At 43.1% G+C, this 13,898-nt stretch overlaps 1 protein-coding gene across 2 annotated transcripts in view; it reads right to left on the reverse strand.

Moving 5' to 3' along the window:
- Positions 1-13,898, reverse strand: part of LOC140457114 (macro domain-containing protein CT2219-like) — a 1,058,378-nt gene that overhangs the window by 260,539 nt on the left and 783,941 nt on the right. The gene's annotated exons all lie outside the window — the stretch shown is intronic.

The following is a 13,898-nucleotide window of genomic DNA, read 5'->3' on the forward strand; positions in this document are numbered from 1 at the left end:
CCTTGCACCTGTTTCACCATTCAGTTATATGCTGGTTGATTTATGTCAACACAGTGTACACAGATGCTCTGTGGCAGAATGCTGATCCTATCCCTGGCCTCTGCAAATATACAATTGTCAACTTATACTGATAACCCCAACCCAAGAATTTTGAGGCTGCAGTGTCAATGGGTTAATTATCTTAAAAGATCTCATTGCTCAGCTAACTCCTGTCCTTGCCAGTTTGACAGATGTGAGTAGAACTGACAGAATAGACATTTGGAATGGGAAACCGTGCTGGTTTTCTCTTTCGAAGACACAACAGCACTGAGGTTACCTCTCCCTTTTTCCCAGGGTGAGGGATCCAATAACAAGAGGTCACACTTTCAAGGTGAGATGTGAAAAGTTTAAGGGGGATACATGCGGCAAGTACTTTACACAGAGGGTGGTATGTGCTTGAAACATATTGCCAGCAGAGGTAGTGGAGGCAGGCACGGTAGATTCATTTAAGATGCGTCTGGACAGATGCATGAGTAGGTGGGGAGCAGAGGGATACAGATGTTTAGGAATTGGGCGACAAGTTTGGACAGTAGAGTTGGATCGGCTCAGGCTTAGACGGCCGAATGGCCTGTTCCTGGGCTGTAAATTTTCTTGGTTCTTTGTTCTCACTACTTCAGTGGGGATAGGATTTGGAGGAGCTGGTGTTGGACTGGGGTGGACAAAGTTAAAAATCACACAACACCAGGTTATAGTCCAATAGGTTTATGAGGAGGCATTAGCTTTCAAAGTGCTGCTTCTTCATCAGGTGGTTGTCACACCTTCGAAAGCTAGTGCCTCCAAATGAACCTGATGGACTATAGCCTGGTGTCGTGCGATTTTTAACTCAGTGGGGATAGGCTAAATCAACCGGCTAGTTTAGGATTCACACTCAAACATGTTGGGATGTCCTTACCTTCTGTGATTCTGAAAATACAGATTTTCTTTACTGATCTAACCTGCAAGTCTTGTGCAGTAGAGAAGCCTTCTGCATTAGTGATTTGCTGTCTCCTGTGACTGCCACATTGATTGTACATTTGTGATTCCTGCTGATAGCCATATAGCCAGAAGGCACAGTTTTGATAGCATCTAGCTTCATAACGCTTTCATTTACCTTTCCAACTTTATCAAGGGTACGTTTGCTCCTTTTAAGGAAAAAAAATTGTTTCAATGTACAAACACAAAATGTTGTTTTTAAGAAAACAGCATGTTTTGTAAAGTACTTTTGCTCCCTGTTGTGTGTAGGCTTGCACACTGAGTCAGAGAGATAAGTAAGAACCCAACTTTGATCCTGAACTGGATCAGTTGTGTTAGTCCATCCCCACTGAAGGATGAGAGGTGACCTCAGTGCTGCTGTGTCCTGGATAGAAAAAACAGCATAGTTTCCCATTCCAAATATCTGACAAGTGGGTTCCTCTTATGTCTGTTAAACTGGCAAGAGTTCATTCAGCAATGAGATCTCTGAAGGTAATTTGCCCACTGACACTGCAGCCTCAACATTCGCAAAGCCATCAGGGACACCAAGAGACAATACCAGATGAGAGACCCAGAGCAACAACACAAATTTGTGTCAACTGTGACAATCACACGATATAATGGGCTACAAAGCAAGGTTGAGTAGAATCACTGTCAACAATGCATCCCTCCCTGATGAGCTCATTTTGAACAGAAGGTCAGTGAACTGATGGCACCTGTATCTCAGTTCATGCTTTTCCAGCTGCTTTGAACCTGCTTTAGTGATGCCAGTCAAAGGTTAAAAATCCACAAAAAAAAACCTGGGGAGAAGGTCTCTTGTTCTGCTTTGAAACAATACTGATGTCACAGGGTCATAGAGGTCTACAGCATGAAAACCCTTCTACATTGAGGAGGAAAGTCAACATGGTCTCCACCTGATCTTTCCTTGTTATTTTTCATGTGTATTTTAAGTGTAACATTATATTCATCAATAATTGAAACTCCAATTACTGTTGCTGAGAAGTTTAATTCAAAGCTGCAATCTTATTTAACCAATAACATTACCTAACATGCTGTAAAAATGTTTTATTCACTTGCACTTAGTGCGGGAGACTCTCCAATTCTGGCCATGCATGAAGGAGGGAAAATACAATCAAATATGCAAGACCAGTCTGGGCTGATTCCACTGAGCGGCAACTCAGCTGCAGCTAAACTTAAAAGTCTGTTGCTGAAATTGTTTACATTAACAATTAAATGTGCATCATTAAGGATTATGTTTTGATGCAGAAGGTAAATAAAATATGGCCTTTGGATTATGAAATAGATTGAATTCCTGAAGAAATCTGTGGCATGTGGAACATACTGGAGATGAAGGAAAGATTAGCAGTGACACAGTAAACAAGGAGAGCGCTGCCTGGGTCAGCAGAGAAAGTGAGAATGAATATAGACTGCGGGGGATTATGCTTTGTTCTTGGTTAAAATTCTACCCTTTCAGTTTTGAAAGCTGGCTGAAATTCAACTCTTGACTGATGGAGAAATCTCCTCTCTTTGGGTTAGTTGCAAGAGACCTGACTTTAAAGTTAGAGTGGACTCAGCTCAAGAACCTGATGAAAAATTATTAGCCCAAGTAATTGCAGCACAAGTTGGGGATGCATTCATATCTGAGAGAGATGATTTTGAGTTCAGGATTGCTTCAGAGACTTTGTCACTTAACTCAAGTTGACTGAACTCAGTCTGAAGGAATGCTGCACTCTTGAAAATGCTGTCTTTCACATGGGACATTAAGCCAGACCCTATCTGTTCTTTCAAGTCCACATAAATGATTCCATGGCACGATTCAAAAAGAAGCAGGGGAGTTCTCCCCATTACACTACAACAATGATTAACCAAGGCCCCTAAAAACACACTCTCTGGCTATTATGACCTTTCTGTTTGAGAGCTTGATGTGTACAGATTGGCTGCAGCATTACCAAAGCCGACTGTGCTTCAAAAGTACATTTTTATCCATTCAGGGGCATTTATTGCTGACTTTGATTTCCTTGAAGAAGGTGGTGGTGAGCTGCCTTCTTGACAGCAGGAGTCCGCGTGGTATCAAACCAACCACAATCCTGTTCAGGAGGGAGTTTCAGGATTGTGACCTAGCAACAGTGAAGGAATGCCGATATATTTCCAAATCAGATGGTGTGTGGTGCAGAAGGGAACTTGAAGGTGATGGTGGCCCCATGCATCTTTGTCCCTCTAGATGGTAAAAGTCACGTGTTTGGAAAGTACTGACTAAGGAGCCTTGAATGCAGTGCATCTTATAGATGGTACATGCCAGTGTGCATTGGCAGGAATGAATATTAATGTGTTAAATGAGGTGCCAACCAAGTGTCCTACTGATTGACTATGTGGACATTTTGTAAAATGGATGCTTTCTTCTTTTTGGAGTCAGTGGAATTGCCAATGTGGGAACAGTGACTGTAGTAGGGAAGGAGGAGGGAACAGAAGCCTCTAAGGTACTGTCTGATATTGCACTTGGTGCTGAGGCAGGGTTAGTGTGATTTCAGGAAACCAATCTGTTGGTGGATAGGGAGGTTGGTAAGAACAGGAGTTTTATTCCATTTTCAGGGCCTTGGACCATTGGGCCAAGGGCCACAGTCCCTCAACTAAATAGCATCAAAACCAGAAAATGCTGGAAGTACACTGCAGTTCAGACAATAACTGTGAAGAGAAAAGAGGGCTAAGTATTCAAATGATTTTTTAGGGAAGCATGGTGGCTCAGTGGTTAGCACTGGTGCCTCACAGCACCAGGGACCAGGGTTTGATTCCAGCCTCGGGTGACTGTCTGTGTGGAGCTTGCATATTCTTCCTGTGTCTGCAAGGGTTTCCTCCGGGTGCTCAGGTTTCCTCCCACAATGGAGAAAATACTAGCTGCTGGAGATCAGAGTTGAGAGTGTGGTGCTGGAAAAGCACAGCAGGTCAGGTAGCATCTGAGGAGGCCTTCATTGGGCAGCACTCCTGATGAAGGGTTTACGCCCGAAATGCCGACTCTCCTGCTCCTCGGATACTGCCTGACCTGCTGTGCTTTTCCAGCACCACACACTCAACCCCCCACTTTACTCCCACAATCCAAAGATGTGAATTGGCCAAGCTAAATTGCCCATAATGTTCAGGGATGTGTAGATTAGGTGTATTAGTCAGAGGTAAATGTAGAGCAATAGGGGAGGGAAATGGGTCTGTGTGGGTTACTCTTTGAGGGTCAGTGTGGACTTGTTGGACCAAAGGGCCTGTTTCCACACTGGAGGGATTCTATTTCAATGGTAAACCTTTGTCAGGATTCCTTTTTCTAAAGACTGACATGCTCTCTGCAGCTCTCTCCTGGTCCAGACTGCTGGCATTTTTAGCTGAACTAATCAGTGTTCCCTTTCGTTATTTTTTTTTCACATTTCTTGGATACCACAGCACCTTAGATGGTAGCTCACATAATTCATGCTTAACCACAGTGGTTTTGCACCTGAGTGAAAAATGAGGTGAATTATTCCTTGCCTGGGACTGACAATCCACATTTAAAGCACAACAATTCCTACAAGTGCCTGGTCAAGTATAAAGTCCCAGCATCCAGAACACAAACTATAGAGAATGTTGCATGACTAAAGAAATTGAGGGTTTGGTTAAGAAAAAGAAGGAAGCATATGTCAGGTATAGACAGGATAGATCGAGTGAATCCTTAGAAGAGTATAAAGGCAGTAGGAGTATACTTAAGAGGGAAATCAGGAGGGCAAAATGAAGACATGAGATAGCTTTGACAAATAGAGTTAAGGAGAATCCAAAGTGTTTTCACAAATACACTAGATTAGATTACCTACAGTGTGGAAACAGGCCCTTCGGCCCAACAAGTCCACACCGACCCTCCGAAGAGCAACCGAAGAGAAAAAGTATAACTTAGCGAAGATAAGCGGGAAAACGGAGGACTGGGAAGCTTTTAAAGAACAACAGAGGATTAGTAAGAAGGAAATACGCAGAGAAAAAATGAGGTACGAAGGTAAACTGGCCAAGAATATAAAGGAGGATAGTAAAAGCTTTTTTAGGTATGTCCAAGGCAAAAAAATGGTTAGGACAAAAATTGGGCCCTTGAAGACAGAAGCAGGGGAATATATTACTGGGAACGAAGAAATGGCAGAGGAATTAAATGGGTACTTCAGATCTGTGTTCACTGGGGAAGACACAAGCAATCTCCCTGAGGTAACAGTGGCTGAAGGACCTGAACTTAAGGGAATTTCTATTTGCCAGGATTTGGTGTTGGAGAGACTGTTAGGTCTGAAGGTTGATAAGTCTCCGGGACCTGATGGCCTGCATCCCAGGGTACTGAAGGAGGTGGCTCGGGAAATCGTGGATGCGCTGGTGATTATTTTCCAGAGTTCAATAGAATCGGGGTTGGTTCCTGAGGATTGGAGGGCGGCTAATGTTGTGCCACTTTTTAAGAAGGGTGGGCGGGAGAAAGCAGGAAATTATAGACCAGTTAGTCTGACCTCAGTGGTGGGAAAGATGCTGGAGTCTATTATAAAGGATGAAATTACGGCACATCTGGATAATAGTAACAGGATAGGACAGAGTCAGCATGGATTTATGAAGGGGAAATCATGCTTGACTAATCTTCTTGAATTTTTTGAGGATGTAACTCGGAAGATGGACGAGGGAGATCCAGTGGATGTAGTGTACCTGGACTTTCAGAAAGCTTTTGATAAAGTCCCACACAAGAGGTTAGTGAGTAAAATTAGGGCGCACGGGATTGGGGGCAAAGTACTAGATTGGATAGAGAATTGGTTGGCTAACAGGAAACAAAGGGTAGTGATTAACGGCTCCATTTCGAAATGGCAGGCAGTGACCAGTGGGGTACCGCAGGGATCCGTGCTGGGACCGCAGCTTTTTACAATATATGTAAATGATATAGAAGATGGTATCAGCAATAACATTAGCAAATTTGCTGATGACACAAAGCTAGGTGGTAGGGTGAAATGTGATGAGGATGTTAGGGGATTACAGGGTGACCTGGACAAGTTAGGTGAGTGGGCAGATGCATGGCAGATGCAGTTTAATGTGGATAAATGTCTGGTTATCCACTTTGGTGGCAAGAACAGGAAGGCAGATTACTACCTCAATGGTATCAAATTAGGTAAAGGGGCTGTTCAGAGAGATCTGGGTGTTCTTGTCCACCAGTCAATGAAGGCAAGCATGCAGGTACAGCAGGTCGTGAAGAAGGCTAATAGCATGCTGGCCTTCATAACAAGAGGGATTGAGTATAGAAGCAAAGAGGTGCTTCTGCAGCTGTACAGGGCCCTGGTGAGACCACACCTGGAGTACTGTGTACAGTTCTGGTCTCCAAATTTGAGGAAAGACATTCTGGCTATTGAGGGAGTGCAGCGTAGGTTCACGAGGTCAATTCCTGGAATGGCAGGATTGCCTTACACGGAAAGACTGAAGCGACTGGGCTTGTATACCCTTGAGTTTAGAAGACTGAGAGGGGATCTGATTGAAACGTATAGGCTTATGAAAGGACTGGACACTCTGGCAGGAGGGAACATATTTCCGTTGATGGGGGAGTGCCGAACCAGAGGACACAACTTAAAAATACGGGGTAGACCATTTAGGACAGAGATGAGGAGAAACTACTTCACACAGAGAGTGGTGGCTGTGTGGAATGCTCTGCCCCAGAGGGCAGTGGAGGCCCAGTCTCTGGATTCTTTTAAGAAAGAATTGGATAGAGCTCTTAAAGATAGTGGAGTCAAGGGGTATGGAGATAAGGCTGGAACAGGATACTAATTAGGAATGATCAGCCATGATCATATTGAATGGCGGTGCAGGCTCGAAGGGCAGAATGGCCTACTCCTGCATCTATTGTCTATTGTCTATTGTCTATTGTCTATAACCCACCCCCCCTACATTTACCACTGACTAACCCACCTAACACTATGGGCAATTTAACATGGTCAATTCACCTAACCTGCACATTTTTGGACTGTGGGAGGAAACCAGAGCACCCAGAGGAAACATGGGGAGAATGTGCAAACTCCACACGGACAGTTGCCTGAGGCAGGAATTAAACCCAGGTCTCTGGCGCTGTGAAGCAGCAGTGCTAACCACTCAGCCACCATACCATTAAGGACAAAAGGGTAACTAGGGAGAGAATAGGGCCCCTCATAAGATTAGCAAGGCGGCCTTTGTGTGGAGCAGCAGGGATGGGGGGATACTAAATGAGTATTTTGTGAGTGTTTACTGTGGAGAAAAACATGGGAGATATAGAATGGAGCGAAATAAATGGTGACATCTTGAAAAATGTCCATATCACAGAGGAGGAAGTGCTGGATGTCTTGAAACGGTTAAAGGTGGATAAATCCCCAGGACCTGATCAGGTGTATCCTAGAACTCTGTGGGAAGCTAGGGAAGTGATTGCTGGGCCCCTTGGTGAGATATTTGTATCATCGATAATCACAGGTAAGGTGCCGGAAGACTGGAGGTTGGCCAATGTGGTGCCACTGTTTAAGAAGGGTGGTAAGTACAAGCCAGGGAACAATAGACTGGTGAGCCTGATGTTGGTGGTGGACAAGTTGTTGGAGGGAATCCTGAGGGACAGGATGTACATGTATTTGGAAAGGCAAGGACTGAGTAGGGATAGTCAACATGGCTTTGTGCGTGGGAAATCATGTCTCACAAACTTGATTGAGTTTTTTGAAGAAGTAACAAAGAGGATTGATGAAGGCAGAGCGGTAGACGGATCTATATGGACTTCAGTAAGGCGTTAAACAAAGGTTCCCCATGGGAGACTGGTTAGCAAGGTTAGACCTCATGGAATACTTGGAGAACTAATAATTACGATACAGAACTGGCTCAAAGGTGGAAGACAGAGGGTGGTGGTGGAGGGTTGTTTTTCAGACTGGAGGCCTGTAACCAGTGGAGTGCCACAAAGATCGGTGCTGAGTCCCTTACCTTTCATCATTTATATAAATGATTTGGATGTAAGCATAAGAGGTATAGGTAGTAATTTTGCAGATGACACCAAAATTGGAGGTGCAGTGGACAGCAAAGAAGGTTATCTCAGATTTCAACGGGATCTTTAACAAATGGGCCAATGGGCTAAGAAGTGGCAGATGGAGTTTGATTTAGATAAATGTTGCTGCACTTTGGGAAACCAAATCTTAGCAGGACATATACACTTAATGGTAAGGTCCCAGAGAGTGTTGCTGAACAAAGAGACCTTGGAGTGCAGGTTCATAGCTCCTTGAAAGTGGAGTTGCAGGTAGATAGGATGGTGAAGAAGGCGTTTGGTATGCTTTCCTTTATTGGTCAGAGTATTCAATACAGGAGTTGGGAGGTCATGTTGCAGCTGTACAGGGTATTGGTTAGGCCACTGTTGGAATATTGCATGCAATTTTGGTCTCCTTCCTATCGGAAAGATGTTGTGAAACTTGAAATGGTTCAGAAAAGATTTACAAGGATGTTGCCAGGGTTGGAGGATTTGAGCTATAGACAGATGTTGAATAGGCTGGGACTGTTTTCCCCAGAGTGTCAGAGGCTGAGGGGTGACCTTATAGAGGTTTATAAAATCATGAGGGGCATGGATAGGGTAAAATAGTTTAGTATTTTCCTTGGGGTGGTGAGTCCAGAACTAGGGGGCATAGGTTTAGGGTGAGAGGGGAAAGATATAGAAGAGACCTAAAGGGCAACTTTTTCACGCAGAAGCTGGTGCGTTTGTGGAATGGCTGCCAGAGGAAGTGGTGGAGTTTAATACAATTGCGACATTTAAAAGGCATCTGGATGGGTATCTGAATAGGAAGGGTTTAACGGGATATGGACCAGGTGCGAGCAGGTAGGACTAGATTGGGTTGGGATATCTGGTCGGCTCGGACGGGTTGGATTGTAAGGTCTGTTTCCATGCTGTACATCTCTGTGACTCTAATCTGAAGCGAGACAGTCACAGGTTTGACTTCTAGTGGCTCTCCATCACTCTGACCTGTCCACCACCATCCTACAGAGCCACATAGTTGCATTAATCCAAGCTACTGGTGGTGCTTAGAAGGATCTCCAAACCTTGGGTACCTCTCTGCCATATACAGAAAATAAATCTTGGATCTATGCAATGACTTGCATGACTTGTGCCATCTGAAAGTGCCTTAAAGTCAAATTATAGTGACTGCTGCAATATTGGAAAGTATGAGAGCCAACATTGCACAAAGCAGGATTTCACAACCAGAAATGTAATAAATCTGATACACTTAGTGTTTAAGATGGTGCTTGACAGATATATTTATAGGTTAAATAAACTATAATGCATAGTGAAGGAATATAGCAATGGGTAAAAAAAACAAGTTTCGGATAAATGTGGGAAAACCTTTGAAGGAAAGAATATAAACTGAAAGCTGTGTAAAGGTTACTGAGGCATATGAATGTGTCCAGCATTGCAGGGTTTTATGCAAATCTACGAACCATTAAAAACAATGTCAGGGAGTTGAGAGACTCAACAGAGAGATCAAGTGTTAAAGTCTTACTGAAAGCTTGACTTCAGCTGGCTGTCACGAGATACAATAAAAGGAAGTGGAATGGTTCCTTAGCTTAAGGGCACAATTAAAGAGGTAAAAAGGAAGGTTTTTATATCAACGATAGGGCTCAAATGGAGTCTGTCTGGGTTGAAAGAAGAAATAACAACGGATCTGTTACCATGTTGTTATTCCTTAATGTCGACTATGAAAGGGTGGTAAAGAAATCAAGGATGAGATTTGTTGGCAAGTTGGAGCCATTTGTAACAATGTTATGATCCCAGCTGTTGTTGCTATTCGACGAGTCAGAAACCAGAAGGAAATCTGGCTTGATCGCTCACATTTTGGTTTATTAATTTAGTGTGGTGGTCTTTCACTGAAACATAAGCACACTAGGCTGCAGATTTGGCTTTAACGATAAAGCAAAAGTTTATTATGCAAAAGGAAGAATAAAACAAACCAAGATATCCACATTTCACACAGATTATAAAGTTTCAAGCATCCAGCAAAACAAAATCCCATTGATTCCCCAATGGTATCATTTTACAGTTAATCAAAATTGAGAGAAATTCTCCCTTCACATCAAATCTGTAAATTGACTTAGCAGCTTCATTTTAATCTTGGTCCTGTGCGCTGACAAATCATTTTCCTTGAATCAAACAACTGAGATCTTTCAACTTCGAATAACCATTGCAGATCTCCAACCAAACTCTCTTCGATCTGAAAGTTCTCACAAACTGAAACCCTTAAACTGAGGAGCTGTCAGCACTTTCCATTTTGGGCCAGACTGCTGACACTTCAGCTGAGCTAATCATTTCCTTCAACAAAAATAGAAATTACTGGAAAAGCTCAGCAGGTCTGACAACATCTGTGGAGAGAAATCAGGATTAACGTTCGGGTTGAGTGACCCTTTCTCAATGAAGAAGGGTCACTCAACCCAAAACGTTAATCCTGATTTCTCTCCACAATGCTGCCAGACCTGATGAGTTTTTCCAGCAATTTCTATTTTTGTCTCTGATTTACAGCAACTGCAGTTCTTTGGGTTTTTAATCATTTTCTTAACAGATTCCCTTGATTGCCCTGAATGGGCTTTTTTTTTATTTTGAGAAGAATCTATTCTCACATTTGAGTGGACTTTAGAAATTCACCCAAGATCTTTAGACAGCATCTTCCAAACCTGCGACCACTCCCATCTACCAGGACAAAAACAGCAGCTACATGGGAACACCAATGCCAGCAAGTTCCCCTCCAAGCCATGCACTATCCTGATTTGGAAATAAATCACCATTCCTTCAATGTCACTGCACAGGGAATTCCCTCCTTACTGGCATTGTGGGTCTACCTACAACATGTGGGTCTATCTACAACATGTGGGTCTATCTACAACATGTGGACTGCAATGGTTCATAAAGGCAGCTCATCACCACCTTCTCAAGGGGTAACTAGGGATGAGCACGAAATACTGGCCATCCAGTGATGCCCATGAGTTGAATCAAAAAAATCTTCAGTTGGTTCTGCTTCAAATGAATCCAAAAGCTTTCCATCGCTGTGTTTTTCTAATCTAAAATCAACCCTTGATTATACTCAATCAAAAAGCAAGCTAGTGAATTTCTACATTTTCTGTCTCCTATCGTAAAACCTCACGACATCAACAAACTTCCATGAACTCTCTGGGAGTTTTTCAGTCAACTGCTCTCTGTTTTAAAATCATGGTTCTGAAATGACTGACCTCGTTATGTATTAAAGCCCTTCATAGAAATAGGCCAAACCCTTATGCCATTAGGTTATATTCCAAACTTTAAAACAAAATACATATAAATCATACATCCAACAACAAACATTAAGGATATTGAAGATCCATTATATATTCGGCTAAAACAAATGTTTCTGGCCAAAATGAGGAGAGGAAAGCTAATAGAATGTTATGTCTTACTGAAAGAGGAAGTGTAGAGCGGTTATGTCTCAGTTCCACAGGGCACTGGTGAGATTACATCTACAGTAGTATGTACAGTACTCGTCACTGTCCTTACTGAAGGATGTTAAGGCACTGGAAGCTGTTCAGAGACTAATATCTGGATTGCCTTCTAAGGAAAGGCTAGAGAGGCTGAGCCTGGAGTTAAGAGTCAGAGGTGATTTAATTGAAACACAGAACATCTTGAGGTCACTTGAGTTTGAACGAGTGGATGTTGAAAGGATGTTTCCAATTGTGAGGGAATCTAGAACTAGAGGTTATGGTTTAAAAATAAGGGGTTTCCCATTTAAGACAGCAATGAGGAAACATTTTTCTAGGAAAGGTATGGAGAGGTATGGACCAGGTGGGGGAACATGGGACCAGTTTAGTTTGGAGTTATGCTCAGCATGGACTGGCTAGACTGAAGGGCCGGTTTCTGTGCTGTATGACTCTATGACTCTCAGAGGGTGTGCGTCTTTGGAATTTCCTTCCTCAAAAGGCAGTGGATGCAGAATCTTTAAATGTTTTTAAGGCCGAGGTAGATAGATTCTTGATTACTGAGGGGATGAAAGATTATGAGAGGGGTATGCGGGAAATGGAGAGTGGAGGTTAAAATCAGATCAGCCATTAGCTTATTGAATGGTGGAGTAGGCTCAAAGGGCCAAGTGATGTATTCCTGTACCTTACTCATATGTTTCTGGTCCTTAGAAAGTGTCCAAAGAGTTCAGTCTCTCATAGAGTCATTGCTTCGAGCTGATAGAGTATTCGGATGGGTGAATGGCCTTGTTATGTGATGAAAGAACTGTGATTCTAGGATTAATGTACCAGGGAGGCTTTGATGCCCAAGGAACTGTAACCCACTATTACTATCTTCAGGAAAAGACTGCAATATTTTTTAGGTCAAAAAGACTGAATATCACCTCTTGTAAATAATCTGTAAAAAGTCTCACAACTGTCAAATCCTTTTTTCTGTCAAATCCATTGAAGATTTTCAATGTGTTCAATAAAGTCCTCCTAGCTAACGCTGCATTTTACTACATCAGACTATTACTGAAGCATTGGCAACAAGCAGAGATTACACGGGAGTACAATCCTCACTCCTCCTGTGTTTTGCCTGAAAGGCTTAACCCTGAATTTTGTTCCGTATACCTACTCCAATGCTGGATGCTTGAGCCAGGTAAACAATCTATGAATTTCTGAGCAAGCATTTATTGTCCATTCTGAGGTGTCAGGCACAAGGTTACGCAGGCAGTTTATGCTGTTAGTTTCCTCTCTTACTGAGCACAAAAGAAACATGAGTATACAGCCGAGTGTAACCTCCTTTGGGGCACAGTGTTCCTATCCTCCTGTGATCCTTTTACTGAAAGCTGTGCAAATGCATTACACTTTTATGCCTTTTTCCCTGTTCTACTTTGTGTCAGTTTGTCTTCTTCCTGTTTTAAACCGCTTATTTTCACCAGAGTTCTGTTCATTTGAAGTCAGCAAGCCTCTCCCACACTGAAATGTAGGCATTTCCCATGGCAACCTGAGTAAATAGACAATAGACAATAGATGCAGGAGTAGGCCATTCAGCCCTTTGAGCCTGCACCGCCATTCAATATGATCATGGCTGATCATTCCCAATCAGTATCCTGTTCCAGCCTTATCTCCATAACCCTTGACTCCACTATCTTTAAGAGCTCTATCCAATTCTTTCTTAAATGAATCCAGAGACTGGGCCTCCACTGCCCTCTGGGGCAGAGCATTCCACACAGTCACCACTCTCTGGGTGAAGTAGTTTCTCCTCATCTCTGTCCTAAATGGTCTACCCTGTATTTTTAAGTTGAGTCCTCTGGTTCGGCACTCCCCCATCAGCGGAAATATGTTTCCTCCTGCCAGAGTGTCTAATCCTTTCATAATCCTATACGTTTCAATCAGATCCCCTCTCAGTCTTCTAAACTCAAGGGTATACAAGCCCAGTCACTTCGGTCTTTCAGTGTAAGGTAATCCCGCCATTCCAGGGATTGACCTCGTGAACCTACGCTGCAGTCCCTCAATAGCCAGAATGTCTTTCCTCAAATTTGGAGACCAGAACTGCACACAGTACTCCAGGTTTGGTCTCACCAGGGCCCTGTACAGCTGCAGAAGCACCTCTTTGCTTCTATACTCAATTCCTCTTGTTATGAAGGCCAGCATGCTATTAGCCTTCTTCACGACCTGCTGTACCTGCATGCTTACCTTCATTGACTGGTGGACAAGAACACCCAGATCTCTCTGAACAGCCCCTTTACCTAATTTGATACCATTGAGGTAGTAATCTGCCTTCCTGTTCTTGCCACCAAAGTGGATAACCAGACATTTATCCACATTAAACTGCATCTGCCATGCATCTGCCCACTCACCTAACTTGTCCAGGTCACCCTGTAATCTCCTAACATCCTCATCACATTTCACCCTACCACCCAGCTTTGTATCATCAGCAAATT

This window comes from Chiloscyllium punctatum, chromosome 31 (genome assembly GCF_047496795.1).
Source record: "Chiloscyllium punctatum isolate Juve2018m chromosome 31, sChiPun1.3, whole genome shotgun sequence".
Classification (NCBI taxonomy): domain Eukaryota; kingdom Metazoa; phylum Chordata; class Chondrichthyes; order Orectolobiformes; family Hemiscylliidae; genus Chiloscyllium; species Chiloscyllium punctatum.